The sequence below is a fragment of the Pinus tabuliformis genome, chromosome X, assembly GCF_031772625.1.
Source record: "Pinus tabuliformis cultivar Carrire ecotype Pingquan chromosome X, CPIR1, whole genome shotgun sequence".
Classification (NCBI taxonomy): Eukaryota; Viridiplantae; Streptophyta; class Pinopsida; order Pinales; family Pinaceae; genus Pinus; species Pinus tabuliformis.
The window spans coordinates 673,427,694-673,445,134 of NC_142308.1; the positions used below are offsets into that span (position 1 = coordinate 673,427,694).

A 17,441-nucleotide genomic window follows, 5' to 3' on the forward strand; every position below is an offset into this window, starting at 1 on the left:
AATAACTTCATTCTGCAACAGTAGCCTTCGTCCATCAACAAAATCTATCTTGTGATAGTAACCTTAGCCTTCGTCCCGTAATAGGCCCACTTTATGTCCTTCACACTTCATCCATCCTTCTCAAATTGCAGATGCACATTATTTCAAATAGGTCAAGTTTTACTTGCTACTTATAGTCGTTTGCCAATGTACTTTGGGTCAACATGAATAATTGACAAGCCAACTTATAAAAAATGAAGTTGTAGCCGTTTTAGAGAAGCTTGAGGCCAACTTGATAAATGGAGGGTTTAAACATGACAAAATACATTTCTTTCTATAATATAATGAGCCCAAGAAGGGTCTTTTTCATAATAATTTTGACTTTGACTCAATACAAAAATCCTAGAGCACTCAATGAGTGCTTTGACCTATTAACCATTGACCCAAGCACGCAACCCATGCTTTAAAAAGTCAATAAAAATTATTTTTACATCTTTTGACAAATATATTACAATATGACTCAAACACAATTATGAAAACCGACACTAGTTACATTTTTCAACACTCCCTCTTAACTAGGGAGGTATTCATAATTACATATATATAGGTACATGGAAGATCTAAAAATGATATGATCTATGAAGAGTCACAACACACACACAGTGCTACAGATTAGATACCTGACCAAGGTACTCTAATCGAGTGGGACTAAGGTGAATTCAAGCTTTAGCCACTCTAGGTACCACCAGGCTTTTAAGCTCTATCACCAACCCAGGGATCTAGGTGCGTATCCAAGGTCGGATATCCATGACCAACACCATCCTCCTTACTTTAGGATCTAAACATCAACACACAGGCCGACTAGATGTCCTCCTAGGCATTTTGTATTACACAAGATGCCTCAACTCTCCTTATAAACTAAATAAGGTATATCCACTAGTCCAATCATGCTTCCAAAAGGTTCAACCTTCTTATGGAGAGATTTTCTTGTACACACACAACCCCAATTAGTAATAAACTTTCAAATACAAGTAAACACAAACCTTTGGGGTCCTTAATCATTCTGATATTGCTTAAATTATCATCAAGTTATTCAAATACATCTTGTCAGAAGCTTTCACTTTTTCAACAACACCTAGTATAGCCTCAATACTTCGTAAGTCTTTGTTTGCAACTTCATGTAGTACTTTCGTTCATTCTTTCTTCAAGGTATAATTGTCATAACATGCTCTCCCTTTCAACTAGGGAGAAGTACCCTTTCTTTTATCCAAGCTCCATCTCAACTTAGGGATATCAAAAACTTTCTTTTTCGTATACAACATCGGAGAAACTTCAATCTTCTCAAGGCTTCACTTCTTTGAGAATAACATTCTTACTTAGGGCAACAAGGTCATCTATACCTTATTCTTACAACTTCCTTTATTTATCATGCTCACTAATATTATCAAGTTATCTTCACTTATGAACATCTTCAACAATATGAAGATTATGTACCTGCAAAACTTCAACGAGTGCAACCAAGTACAAGTTTACAGAAGCATGAAATCAACTGTATCAAATCATGTCATTATAATGGAAGCATCAAAACAATCAAGCTTTAGATATCAAATACCTAAACCTAGTTAGGTTTATAATCGACAAGAGTTACATCTTTTATATTCTAGATCTTAACAACTTGCTAGGGTTTTGTCACAAACCCTAGACTTCATCATACAACTTTAACTCATCAGCAACCAAATCAAGTTAGCAATCAATCTAAGGTTTCAACAATATGCATTTAGAATTTCATGACAGATTCTACAAGGGTTTTCCTGCAAACCCTAATTTCATTAATAAAACTAAATCATCGACAAGTTAGCATACAAGCATATACATATTTAGGGTTTCATCATCATATACTAGAGACTTATATTCAATACTTTCTAGTGTAAACCCTAGATACAAACATTAATACATCAAAGTTAGATATACAACAATTTTCATCAAGCTAGGGTTTCAATTATGCAGAAGAATACACACCTAAGGTTTCATTCCTAGGGCCTCATTTTAGCTAATACAAGGGTTTTTCTCATAAACCCTAATTCACCAAACCCTAAAATCTAGGGTTTCAGTTTATAACTAGGACAATAATAGCAAGCCCTAAAAGGGTAGGATTTTTCCATAACAATACCAAAATCCGAAACATCAAAAGGATAGAGTTTTCTTTATAGGTTCTAGACTTTATCAATAACCCTAAGAGGGCTAGGGTTTCAACATTACTAACATTGATATACCCTTAGCATCAAGAGGCTATGGTTTTACAGTGAACCCTAAAGGTTAGGGTTTCACAAAAATGAACAAATGACAAGAGATAGTATAACGAGGATAGATTCAATATAATGATTAATCACCCTAACAAGAATCTTTATGATTCAAGACCCTAAACATAAGAAAATTAGAAATACACAACAAATTTCAAAATGATTGTATCTTTTAATGAAGAAGTTTAGATACAAAATCTTATGATCTTAAGACATATCTTGAGTTGCGTATTTTTTACAAACCTTGTAAGGTCTCCATTGAAATACTCCCTTTGAATTTAGCCATGATCTTTATATCTGCAATCCTTATTGACAAATACAATCAAGCAAAAATATACAATACCAAAAACATGGTGTCAATTTGTCAATCAAGTGTTTCTATGCAACAATGGAGGATGGAATCCTAGGGTTTACAAATCCTAGAATTAGCAAAAATCAAATCATCTTTCCTTTAATCAACACTAGGGATTACATTACATCCTAGATTACCTACAAGTCCTAGAAGTCAAGAGTAGTGAGGGAATTTTAGGGTTTCTAGATGACTAGGGTTTTTCTCATAACAATCCTAGATAACAATCTATAATATAATGAAATTACAAACCCTAGATCCACATGAAGCACTAAACCCTAAGACAATTCATGTTAGATTGTTTTATTAGATGAGTATGCCATTCACAATTACGTACCTTTGTCTTGAATGATTGATATTCCATTTGCCTCCCTTTTGCAAACTGAGTACTGTGAAAATCTCTGAATCCAACAAATCAGAAATCCTACTGCAGTAAAATGATTTGCATCGCCTACTTGGGTTCTTCATTTTAACAAGTTATTTTCAGAATTATTCAGAAAATATTAATGCAAATACACTGCAGCCTACACCAATATACAGATCAAGTACTGAAAAGTAAATGATACAACCACACAAACGACACACTTATTTTTGGACTAAACGTCCCCGGAAAAGCCAAGTGAGGGAAAATCGGTGCAACAAATATGAGGGTTTTATTATTATGCAGATTTCTGAATACAACTAGGGTGCCAAATCCGGCTCACCCAACAGAGAATAAACCTAGCAGAAGTACCTCTATCCGGAGACAGATATTTTGGCGGATCTAGAAACTAGATGAACAAACCCCATAGGTGACTGCACTATCCCCAGTGCTATGCAGTGATGGCTACTCCCAGCTCTGCGTTGGGATTGCGTCACCATCCCGGTGAGCCTTCTCGACTCAGAAATCAATCTACTAAACTGATGCCCAATTTGCCTCACAGAAACCCCAGCATTGCCTCTAAGTGATTACGTTAGCCCTCCAGCCTCTGCATCACCCTCTTGGAGCTATGTTGTATCTCCCTAGTGTTGCGCTGCCTCTTTGTTATGTATTCTCGGCTTTGGACAAAAGTCCCGCTGCCAAACTACCCCTCTCTGCACTAGAAGCTTACTCCGAAATTCTCAGCAAACCACGCCCCAGAATTTTGATCTAGCTCAAGTGTTGCTCTCCTTGTGTGTTCTCCAACTGACCCCAAGCCTTCCTTTATACTTTTCCTGTTGAGAAATCAACGACCGTGATCTAATCTCTAATCAATGACTAAGATTAAATTAGACTTGATCCTCGTCACTTAGAAGCTTCTCACCCATATTTACATTAATTCACTTTAATTATTTTAATTTCCTAAGTTTTAACTTAGGCACCATTAAAAATAATTAATTATTTGAATAACATGCACTCCGGGTGGAATTTCTCCAAACGATTTCTGGGTCTTGGAGATCTCATGTGTTCTAGCCCCTCCACAAAATTTCGGAGCTAGAGCACATCTGATGCTACCCAAAAATCAACAAGTACACATGGTTAAATGATTAAAAAGGAAAGAACAAAGATACTTACTTGACTTTGGTGTTGAGTCAACTCCTTTTTTAAAATGATCGACTACTTCCATAAAAATATAGAGCTTGTTCAACAAACTGTTCCTTTCTTCAATTGATAAATCATGTATCGAATTCTAGTAGCCTTTTCTGAGATAAGCTTGAAATGTATTGTGCATCAGAGATTCTATTGTTGATTCTTTGTCACTTATAAGTTTCGACCTACCTATTAATATGCACAAGTCTTTATAGAGTTCGATCCTTAAGCTTGTAGCCTTTTGAAGGTAGAGTGTAGCTTGATGATTACCCTTCAAGGATAGGATTGTACTTCTTTTGTATAACTTGGACTAAGTGTATTGTATAGGTCTCAGTGTTCTCTTAAATTGAGGCTCTTTTGAGAATGCAATAATAATCTTCTTCTAAGGCTTCCAATAAGATTTATGCTCAGAACTTTAGGATAAGACTTGGAGTCAACAAATGTCAAACTTCAGAATTATTTGTCTCACTATGTAATTTCAGATCCTATGGAGATAGTTTCAGACCTTGTCTAATGTGCCCAAAGATGTGCTTTCGTTTCTAGGGAGTTCAGTTCTCCAAGAGTAATAGAATTAACTATTCGGTCCTTAAAACAAGCCTTCTTATGCACTCACTCTCCTTGTGTGAGTCTGTGGCCTTGTTGCAGAAAGTAGGGCTAACTAGAGTGCCTAGAACATTAAAATTTTTACGTTAGGAGGTTAAGTGTAGGTAGATGATGAATTGGAGCTCTATAGATTTACTCTTCTGCCCTTTCTTTAAAGCCTTAGCTCTGATACCATGTTGAGAAATCTAGGGCAGCTTATCTAAAGCATATAAATTTGATTTATTTTTAAGTTTGATACATGCTTGTGATCCTTTTAATAAACAAATAGACACCAGAAGTAGGCACTCAGCCAGGGAAAACCCCCAAGGAGACGAAAAACCCAGTCAAAAACTATTCCTTAGTAGATTCATATCAAAGTGAGACAACCAAGACCTTTGACACTGACTTTACCCCTCCATCCATCAAGCTAATCGAATAGGGCTATAGTCCTCCTGCTGTTCAACCTTCGTCCTACAATAATAGTTTTTTCCCTGCAATAATAACTTCATTCTGCAACAGTAGCCTTCGTCTAGCAATATCAATCTTTGTACTACAATAGTAACCTTAGCCTTCGTCCTGTAATAGGCGCACTTTATGTCCTTCACATTTTGTCCATCCTTCTCAAATTGCAGATGCGAGTTATTTCAAATAGGTCGGGTTTTACTTGCTATTTATAGTGGTTTGCCACTGTACTTTGGGCCGACATGAATCATTGGCAAGTCGACTAATAAAAAATGAAGTTGTAGCCGTTTTGGAGGAGCTTGAGGCCGACTTGCTAGATGCAGGGTTTAGACATGACAAAATAAATTTCCTTCTATAATACAATGAGCCCAAGAAGGGTCCTTTTCATAATAATTTTGACTTTGGATTAATATAAAAATCCTAGAGCACTCAATGGGTGCTTTGACATATTGAACAATGACCCAAGCATGAACCCTATGCTTTAATAAGTCAATAAAATTTCTTTTTCTATCTTTTCACAAATATATTACAACATGACTCAAATAAAATTATGAACTCTGACACTAGTTACATTTTTCAACACCTGTACCCTTGCTAGCTCGGTCAACCTTTTTGGCCCTTCACAGGCTCTCTTGGTTGCTCTCTTGGTATTCTGATGACCCATGGTACTGCACCCTTTGCAAAAGTATAAGTACAACAGTGAGTGATCCATTTGTGTGGTCGATGAGAGATTAATTCTCTTAAGAGGAGAAGGCCGAGTAGGCTTTTTTACTGCCCAAACTAGCAAGGGTCCTAGGAGGGCATCCTATAGAGAAACTACTATGTCAAGTGGCAACAATGGAGCAATAGCCCACTGTCACCTCAGCTATAACTCCCTTCTCTTTACGAACTTTCAGCGATGGGAGGAGACGCAGTATAAGAGGAATCACATGGATGAATGTATCAATGAATGGATGGAGAATAATTCCTAGAACCTATTCACAAGAGAGACTCAATTAAATGGCTTGCTTGCTTAAGAAGCAAGGTGATGGGCTCTCTAGGAAGGGCTAAGAGGATACTTAAGCCTAGGTTTGGAGAATATCCCTTGACAAGAAGCTTCCTAGACCTAAGAATCCTTGTGGAGAAATGGCTTCTATGCAATCCTTGTGGAATTTGAGTTATAAAGTTGTGGGACCACAAAGAACCAAAGTGGACCCAAACTAGGTCAAGGATATGGAGTTGATCAACACTAGAGGGGCTTGACCTGTTTAGGGAGGAGAATAGGATCAAAGGACAAATTTTCTTTTGAAATACAAATGCAATGACCCAAGTGAGGACACTAACCCAAATCAACCTAGGGAAAGAGATGGTCTTGTGGCTAGGGCTTGCTATACCTCGTAATTCCATTGTCAGATTCGCCTCAAACTTGGAGGACCTCTTGAGAAAACCCCAGTGCAATAGTGAACCAAAATTAAAGAATTTTGGCTGGCTACAAAGAATTTTGCTTGATTCCCTAGGTGACCTACTAGGGTTAGGCCTAGAAAGAGGGAAAAAGGCGAGAAAAATATTCGTTTGAGTGACCACCAAGAGGCTAGATCAGTGCCTTTCCCTGGGAGAGATGGAGTCAAGATGATTTTGAAATTTGGAGAGACTTTTACCTAATCAAGGAGTCCTTAGGTAACTTCACACGAAAAATCAGGGCATGAACTCGGCTACCAAAGGATCTTATACTTCGATGTGCAAGAATTGATGATTCATCAAGGTGTATTCAATGAAATTAAACCTCTAGGAACATTCATTCATCATACATGACACATGTAACATATGCAATGTGAAAATTCTGGAACTCGGAATCCTATTGCAGTAACTGGAAATTATTCTCCTAATTGTTATTTTAATTTAACAATTTATTTGTTGTTTCCTACAACAAATACTGAATGACTCACACTACAACCTACACAAATAAAACTGCAAAAGAATAAACGTTGGAAGAAATGCTAGCACACACATAAAATGACACTGTTATTTTTGGAACAATGTCTTCGGAAAAACCCAACTTGGGAAAACCGATGCAGTAGTAAGGATTTTATTTTATTATGCAGTAGTGAAATCTGAGTACATCTATGCATGCTCAACTGGCAATCCAAACAGCAAGAAAATTTGGGCAAAACACTAAAGGGAATTACCCTTCTCCCACAAGAAATCTCTGGCATGGCTTTGCTTATCAAAACACGGCCTCCTAGAGCTCTGTGTTAGCCTTTGCGCTTCTCTGCGTAGCTGGCTGGACGACTTGCCTCAAACTAGGCTCCGATGAAGTCGTTCTGCCTTTGGATGCTAAGGAAATCGTCTCTCAAACCCTCTGGAAGATCTCACCATTCTGTTGTGAAACTTCCAACCCCAGGAAATAATGCATTTGTCCCAAATCCTTCATGTCGTATTCTGTGGCTAGGTTCTTCTTGCAATCTTTGATGAGCCTAGATGATCTTGTCAGGAAAAGATCATCCACATATAACACTAGGATTAGAGGCTCATTCTCTACGACAAGATAGTAGAGATTAGGGTCTGCGTCACACTTGACGAATCCCATCTTCTGCAAGTAGCCATCAATTTGACCGTACCATGCTCTAGGTGCCTATTTAAGCCCATACAAGGCTTTCTTTAATATGCATACATGAGATTTCTTCTCATGTGTCTCAAAACCCTCTGGCTAATCAATGTATACTTCCTCTTCTATTACCCCATTCAAGAATGCCATCTTGACATCCATCTGGTGAATCTCCCACCCCATCTATGCTGCAAGAGATATCACGGTTATAATAGAAGCATACTTGGCTATTGGGGCGAAGATTTCTTCATAGTCTATCCCTTCTTTCTGAACATACCCTTTAGCCACAAACCTGGTTTGTATTTCTCCACACTATTTCGACAACATATTTGACTTTCTAGATCCATCTTGAACCTACCACTGACATGTCCTGAGGCCTAGGTACCACTTCCCAGACATCATTGACCATTATAGAATTGTATTCCTCCACCGTAGCATCTACCCATACTTTATGCTGAACAACCTCCTAAAAACTAGAAGGTTCCCCAACCTGAGTTACTAGGTTTGGTATCTGTCTGGCTGTCTTCACTCCCTTTTATCATTCCTGGGTGCACCAATGAAGTCCTTTGTATCCTGTAGAATCTGTCGGAGTTCCTGGCTCATTCTTCCACTGGTAGTGGGTACATCTATCAGCTCTTCCTCTTCCTGAGATTCCTCCTATTCTAAAGCTTTGTCTTTAGGAGAATTTCTGGTACTAGTTTCTGCTGGTCGAAGTGGTTGGACCAACAGATCGTCTTTTGACTACTCCTCGAAAGGCATTTCTCGGGATTTCCTGAAAGCTCTGTCCAACTACCTTCCTACTTCTTGGAATGTTGATTTGGGGTAGCATCGAATGTGCTCTAGCCACAAAAATTGGTGGAGAGGCTAAAGCACATGAGATCTCCAATACCCAGAAATGGTTTGGGCAGATTCTAAACAGTTTGAGAGATATTAAAATAATTAATGCTTTTAATAGAGTCCCTAAGTCTAAACTTAAGGAAAATAAAATATTAATGTGTATTAATATAAAACTGTGTTAGAAGGGTCCAAAAGTCATCGATCAAGCCAGAGTTAATCTTAGCTATTGATTAGGGACTTAATCTCAGCCATTGAATTGTCAACGAGAAAAGTATAAGAGGAGGCTTGTGGGTCACTTGGAGAACACATCGAGTTGATCAAGATTTTGATTCTCTGGGGCAGAGTTTGCTGAGGAAGTCGAAAGAGTGATCAGGGTTGCAGCTGAGGGGCAATGAATACAGAAGCAGAGAGCCAGAGATAGTACCAGGAGGATCAACGCAGAAGTCGGGAAAGAGGGACACAGAGCCAGCCAGAGGTTCACGCAGAGCCAGCTAGGCTCACGCAGAGGTAGCCAGGAGCTGCACATTGCCTCAGAGAGCTAGCGTGGGTGACACAGAGGCTCTAAGGGCTGATGCAGGGTGAGCCGAGGTGACATTGGGCAGACGTTGGGCCAGAAAGGGCTAACGCAGTCCCTAGAGGCTGATGTTGGGGTTTTCATGGGGTAGATTGGAACTGGGAGCTGTCGGAGTGTTTATCCAGGGCTTCAACCAGAATATCTGCTTCCAAGTACAGAGGTACTACTGCCAAGATTATTCTCTGTTGGGTGAGCCAGTTTTGGCACCCAGATTGTATTCAGAAACTGCATAATATTAACCCTCAGATAGCTGCATTGGTTTTCCCGCATTGGGGTTTTCCGGGGACATTGGTCCAAAAACAACAGTGTCACTTGTGTGTTTTTGTTTCCTTCAGTTGATGATTTGTAATGTGTTGAGCATGTACTTGTATTTATTTTCAGTATTTACATGGTAAATAACTTGTTAATTAATCAAAACAAATAGGCAGAAATAAATCAGAAATTACATGAAGGGTTTCTAACCGTTAGACCTAGAAATTCCAACATGGAAGATAGAATCTATATGCCTTATCATTCTCGCTATATCCCACAAGAAATCCTTTCTCAGCAATTTCATCTAATTTCTTTCTCTTTTCTTTGGGTATACGACAATACACTAAACTCCCAAATATCCTGAAATGACTGACTTCAGGTGTCCTCTCAATGAGGACCCTTTCCGGTGTGATTTTTCCCAATGCCCTATGTGGAGTCCTATTCTGGACATAAACTGCCATGTTAGCCCACAGGAATTTGGGCATATCCTGATCATATAACATTGCCCTAGCTACTTCCACAATAGTCCTGTTTTTCCTTTCTGCTACTCCATTTTGCTCTGGATTGTAGGGAGTTGTCCACTCTCTTCTGATGCCTTCCTTAGCGCAAAAATTGGTGAAGTCCTTGTCAACATACTCTCCACCATTGTCTGAGCGCAACACTTTTATCTTCTTTCCTGTCAAATTCTCCACTAGAGCCTTGAACTCTTTGAATTGACCAAAAACCTCATCCTTGGTTTTCAGAAAGTAGATCCAAGTCTTCTTGGAATGGTCATCGATGAAGGTGACGAAGTATTCGGCACCACTAAGAGATTTTGTGGACATCGGTTCGCAGATGTCTGAGTGTATCAATCCTAGAACACTCTTAGCTCTATTGTTACTTCTGGAAAACGTTGCTTTGGCATACTTGCCCAGAGCGCACCCTCTGCATACATCATCTCGTTCGGTACTTAGTTTTGGAACTCCTGATACTGTTTTCCTGAGAATTCTCAGAGCCCCATGGTGTAAGTGTCCCATCCTCCTGTGCCATAGTTCATTCAAATATTTGTCTCCATTGCTACCTATCAGTGCCATTGGTGATTCTAGCTGTAATCTATATAGCCTGTTACTTCTGATTCCAATCCGGGCCTTCGTTTTCCAACTCGGATGTTTGACATATACTTTCTCCTTAACAAAGAAAACATCATAGCCCTTGTTTTGACGTTGAGATACGGAGAGTAAGTTCATCCCCAATCCTGGCACATGCAGCACATTGGTTGCTCGAAGTTGCTCTCTTGCTTCAGTTTGAAAGACTACAGTGCCTCTTCCTATTGGGGTACACTTTGCCTTATTTCCCATGGTGATCTAAAAATTCATTCTTTTTTCCTGATAATCTGAAAAACATTCTCGATTCTTGTCATATGCCAAGAAGCTCCATCGTCTATATACCAAACCTCAGAGGAGGGAGAGCTTGCTAGGCAAGCGACTTCTTTTTCCAATCTAGAAGCTAACATAGAATAATCGTGATCCATGTCCCTTGTGTCTTCTTCTAGAAATTTGTGTGAGTCCCTTTGTGTTGATGCCTTTGCATCATGCTCTTGACCCATAGTCGATTCTTCTCTTCTGTTGCTGGATCTCTGCTCTGATACCATGTGAAAATTTCTAATCTGAAATTCTACTGCAGCAACTGATTTGTTTCACCTACTAATTCTTCACAATAAGTTATTTACAAAATCCCTTCAGCAAATATTAAAATAAATTCTATTGCAGGTATCACATAATTACACAGAGAAAATACATGCAGAAGAACCAATCACATCAACACAGTTGTTTTTGGACAATTGTCCCCGGAAAAACCCAATGCAGGGAAACCGATGCAACAGATGAGGGTTTTATTAATCTTCAACAACAATCACTTTTACAAGTAATGATTTTACGAAGAAACTGAAAGAAAACACCTGAGACTTTCCCCTAGAAACTTTTTGACACTTTGGAGATCCTTATCCCACTCCTGCATCACTCTATGTGGCTTAGCGTGGCTCCGAGTGGCTTTGCGTCCCTTTGCACCAGCCTGCGTGAGGGCTACGTCTATCCTCTGGACTGCATCTCTCAATGTCCTTGCGTCACCTCCTCCTCAGTCATTGATTGCTACTGATGCCCTCCTCTTCCTCCACCCTGCAACTCTCCCTCTGAAATCGATCTCCTTCTCTTGAGAATTGATTTTCCTTGAGATGCTGAGTATCTGCCGGTGTGTCTCCAAAATGATCCTTAAGTCTTCTCTTATACTTTTCCTATTGATGAATCAACGACAAAGATTAAGTCTCTAACCAATGGCTATGATTAAAACAGACTTGATCCACGTCTCTTAGAAGCTTCTCACCCTTATCTTTATTAATACTCATTAATATTTTTATTTTCCTAAGTTTAGACTTAGGAACTTATTAAAAATATTAATTATTTTAATAACTCCTCATCCGAGTGGAAATTCTCAAAACAATTTCCGGGTCTTGGAGATCTCATGTGCCTTAGCCTCTCTTCCAAATTTCAAGGCTGGAGCACATCCGATGCTACCCAAAATCAACAAAAGATGTATGAGGGCTTCTTCTTGGGTGATCTTCTTTCAAATGAGAAAGCCTTTCCTCAATAGAAAAAGGTTGCTCCTTTTGATGAGGATGATTTGCTTCTTCCTCGAATGATCTTCTTCTAGGGCAAGGAAATGATTCTTGCTTTTATAACCTTGAAGATGATGACAATGCTTTTTCTTCTTCAATATGCTTTGCCTTCTTTTGTAGATCAAGATTGCTGCTAGGGTTTCAACTTTCTCCAAGCTGATGTGATCTTCATTTTGAAATTCTTCGAGCTATCTTGTTTTGTAGACATCTTGATGAGGGTCTTGGTGGCCTTTTGATGATGACTGTGGAGACACAAGTTCTTGCTGTTGTAGACTGTCTCCTTGATTGCATAGACAAAAACCCTTGCTGATGTAGACTGTTGTTGTAGATTGCTAGGGTTTGATCAAGATCAGGGTTTGTTTCTTTAATGCAGATCTTGATGTCCTTCAACTTGCTTTGATGCCCTACTAGAAACTTGATCCTTGAAATGTCTCTTTTCTGCCCTTCCTTTGACTGTAACCATAGCTCTGATACCATGTTGAAGAATCTAGGGCAGTTAGAGTTAATGTGATTCTTCTTAGCTTGATAACTATTTGTGAGGTGTTTTTAACTTTTCTTCTTATCATAGTCTTCACTTGTTATTATTAGAGTATGTCTTCTTAGTTCATCAAATAGCTACCAAAACAAAGAGACAAGAACACAAAATGTTGGCATTTTGCCAGGGCCAAAACCTCTCCCTCTTGGAGAGGAAAACCCACACAAAATTCTTCTTATAGAGATTCCAATTGACGAACACCAAGACCATGACCCTTGACCTACTATGCCACTCCAAGACCAAGACATCAATCCTCTTCTTTGTCACTATTGAGATCATCATCATTGCTACACCACTGAGATCATCATTACTGCACTATTGAGATTTACATTGCTGCACCATCATTGTTGCACCTTCATGGAGGACTTCATCATAACGACGAGATCATTGTTGTTGCACCATTGTTCCATCTTCACATAGATCATTGTTGCATCTTCTCAACAACACCATCATTACTACCACAAAGATCTTCCTTAGAACATTACCGAGACTGTATCTAGAAGGTATGCCAAAACTGTATAATCCTCTTCATCATAGATACACCAAGACTGGGAGACCAAGATTGTCACTGTGTTTATAATGCATATAAGCCGAGACAAAGTATGATTGAGATCCTCCTTATAACATGTATGCCAAGACTGTAACTTCTGAGGTAGCTGAGACTGTAGTCACTGAAACCGTGAAGAGACTGTGGTCATGAGGCTGTTGTAATTCACTGTAATCATCACCGAAGATAGGAGAGGCATCCAAAGTTCTTCATCACACATGAATCCGAGATTATGTGTCACTGTGTTTGTCCGAGATCTGTACTTACTGTGCCATCCGAGATTTCAGAGTAATCCGAAGTTCTATGCTTCCTGTGGTGACCCCAACGGGGTATTTATAGTTGTCACATCTCCATAAATAAGCCGACATTACAATGTGAAAAGTTGTGTCTATTTATTGAGCCGACATGACAGTTATATATATATATATATATATATATATATATTTTGAAGTCGACATGACTGTTCTCCTTATCATTTTGCTTGTAGACTTCTTTGTGCTTGTCTTGGAGGATTGTGCTTGGTCTTGGAAGGCTAATCTAGTCACTAGGTAGACTCATATACATTACATATATGCTCAAGAAGAGCTCTTTGACTCTTTGACTTTCCTAGACCTATGAAATGAGCAAGAAACTCATTCTTATAATTTACAAAAATAATATTTCTTTTTCTTTACAAGTACAAAGATCAAAATTACATTTGTAAATACCAAACCTAGTTACACTTTCTTCAACACTCCACCCTCCAACCAGCACTTCGGTCCTCCTGAAATAACCCAAAACAATCCTTCAATTGACCTCACTGTCCTTCTTCTTGGCTACGGCCCAAAACAGGGATCTTTCTCTCCTCCACCGAGTTCTTCTCTTGTGTATGAGTGTTGCACAATGGATGATCAAATGAATGCTCCCTCACCTTGTATTTATACCAAATCCAAGGGCTCCAATGAATTCCTTGAAGAGACATGTCTCTTGGACCAAGCTTACATGACTTGACTATCCATAATTAATTGTCAACTTCAAAAATTCATATCTCAAGTTCTAGAGCTAGATTTGGGTGATTTTCGAAGCGTTGGAATCGGCACGCCAAGCTCTATCACCTCAAATTTTCTCATGCTCAAATTCTTCATGGTTTTGGACAAAATCCCGATGGGTGCAAAACCCCCAAGCTTGAGTTTCAAGCCCACAAGCCTACTTGTGACGCTTTGCCCTCCAAACCATGAACACTAGGGCTTGGAGTACCTCCCAAGCTACCAAAAATCAACAAGATAAACCATGATAGATAAAAAATTGGGTGAGGCTTGTCAAGTTAAGCTTTTGTTCACGCACTTTCATTTTGTCCCAAACATCTTTTTCCTTTTAACATTTTTTTTTTTTATTTTAGAGTGACTAGGATTTTATCTTTCCTTTAGTTGCATCAACTACTTAGGCCCAAGATTTTGGGCCCCTACTCAAGGACATGGTACATAGGGAACCAATAAATGTGAGCAGAAAGTGATTGACTAGAAGAAAGCGACAATGGAGCAAGGGAAATGATAGAAAGTGGTAATTATGGGTTACCATGGACATGCAACATCAATTAGTACCTCCTATTTTTTTCCTTTCTAGACAATGAAACAAAAGGCCTCAAGGAGGGTCACACTAGACTAGGGTTGAGTGATAATCACCAAGACGAGGCAAGGGAACAGGGATACAATAAAAAGTGGTTAATTATCCAATTTAACTTGTGATACTATGATGTCCTTGTTACCCACCACTTCGTGGGTGACATCCCAAGGAGAAATTTTTCTCCATGATGAACCTCACTCAGCAGCTAACGACCCATTGCAGTCTCCTGCTAGCTTGTTGTGCCATTTCTCTGCCACCTAAGCTAGTCATGTGGTCCCTCACCCACCTGTATTGATCATATGTTTGAAGGTGGGCCTCTTGATTCTAAAGGTACGTCTTGTCATTTGGTAATTGAGGATTGGGTTTACTTATCATGGATACTTCTGGGTATGGATTAATGGGGGGCTTTGGCGGAAAGTGTGGGCTTAAGTTGTGCTCGTGTCCCCTTGATCTCTTTTGGATGTTACCCTCGATCTTCTTCTTGTGGGATTTCCTTTTTTGACCATTTGGTTCTAGGGTGGTACTACATGGAAGACCCTGACTTTGGGTGCGTGGTCCCACTCCTTTATTCGCATATATTACTCCCTTTCCACTCACTATATCACATTCATCAATTCTCCCACCCAGGTCCACATTTCCATTTTGGGTCCACATAGGGCTAGCCTCCTTATCCCCTTGCCCCCACCTTGGGTCAGGCCTGGAATGATGCCCTGGAGGTGTTGATTTGGGGTAGCATCAGATGTGATCTAGCCATGAAAAATGGTGGAGAGGCTAAAGCACATGCGATCTCCAAGACCCAGAAATGGTTTGGGGAAATTCCACCCAGTTAGAGAGATATTAAAATAATTAATATTTTTAATGGGTTCCTAAGTCTAAACTTAGGAAAATAAAAATATTAATGGGTATTAATATAAAACTGGGTGAGAATGTTCTAAAAGACATGGATCAAGCCAAATCTAATCTTAGCCGTTGATTAGAGATTTAATCTCAGTCGTTGAAGGCTCAACAGAAAAAAGTATAAGAGGAGGCTTGAGGGTTAGTTGGAGACACACCAAGATTGATCAGTCAGTTTGATTTTTTGGAGCAGAGTTTGCTGAGAGAAATCGAACCAGTGATCAAAGTTGCAGCGACGAGCAATGAGTGCATAGCAAAGAGATAGAGATAGTGTCGAAGGATTAGCGTTGAGTTAGTGGAGGCTACACAAAGCCAACAGGAGCCACGCAGAGGGCCATAGGGATTGCACAGAGGCTACCAGGGCTTGCGTGACCGACGCAGAGGGCCAGAGGGATTGTACAGAGGCTACCAGGGCCTGCGTGAGTGACACAGAGGGCCAGCGAGCCTACAAAGAGCATCAGAAGGCTGACGGGGAGCGTTCCAGGCTGACATAGAGGCGCAGAGCCTCAGAGAGGCGTTGGAGAGTTTTTCGTGGAGCAGACTTGCTGAATATCTACTTCCAAAGATTGATTTTTCTGTTGGGTGAGCCAGTTTGGCACCCAGTTGTACTCAAGAAAGCTGCTTAATAATAAAGCCCTCAAAACTGTTGCACCGGTTTTCCCAAGTTGGGTTTTTCCAAGGACAGTTGTCGAAAAATAACGGTGTCCCTTGTGTGTTTTTCTATTCTTTCAGTTGATGATCTGTAGATGGTTGAGACTATACTTATATTTATTTTTAGTATTTATATGGTTAAATAACTTGTTAAGTAATTAAACAAGTAGGTTAAATAAACTAAATAGTGCAGAAAGAATTTCTAACGAGTTAGACTTAGAAATTTCAACATAGTATTAGAGGGTTGCAGATCACAGGAGAGCTGAAGGCATAAGCTAAAATCAAAAAATTTGCAGCAGAAACAGTTGTCTTGAGAGACAGAAGTTGTTCCTAAGCAGAAAGCAACAAAGAAGGAGTGACGTAGAGGGCCTGCGTCATCAGTTCGAGCTAGAGAAAGGGCCAGTGCAGAAGCAGTGAGAGGCAAAAGAGGTTCATGAAGAGTCACATCATCCTGCTTACCCAGGTAGGAGTGACACAATTGGTTAGAGGAGCGATTCAGCCTTACCAAGATTGCACAAAGCTAAGTGGCTCAGTTTCTTCAGCTGCTAGGGCCTAGGAGCTGTGGGTAGATTGTGGATTGTGAAGCTGGTGGGGTGTTGTTGCCGTCGAAGCAGAACAGTACATAACGGGACAGAACCAAGGTAGAGGGAGTCACTACCTAGGCGGATTTCTAGCCAAGAAATCCAGATCAGTGTGCTCCTGAGCAAAGGGGATCAGAGAGGAGCAATTCGATTGTTGGTAGAAGGATCTATAGGAGGGAAATTGAGACTCAGAGGGAGTCTAGAAGAGAACTTCTAGGAGGGAAGTAGAGACTCAGAGGGAGTCGAAGAGAAGAGCAGAGATGGAAATGAACAGACTGAGGGATCAGGACAGGTTGGACAAAGCATCCAACTTTGTCATCTGGAAGGCCAGGATCCTCTCTGTTCTAGATAGACATCGCATCAAGGACTTCGCCTTGATAACCGTGCCTATCCTAGTCGACTCAACTGATAACAAAAGGTATGAGGATGTAATGGCCAAGGCAAAGTGCATAATCCTTGATGGGGTCAAGAATCATGTAGTTAAGCATACTGTCGAGAAGAATACGACAAAGG

The 17,441-nt window shown here is 39.8% G+C and overlaps 1 protein-coding gene across 7 annotated transcripts in view; it reads right to left on the minus strand.

The window, feature by feature from the left end:
* Positions 1-17,441, minus strand: part of LOC149141775 (uncharacterized) — a 451,055-nt gene that overhangs the window by 66,167 nt on the left and 367,447 nt on the right. The gene's annotated exons all lie outside the window — the stretch shown is intronic.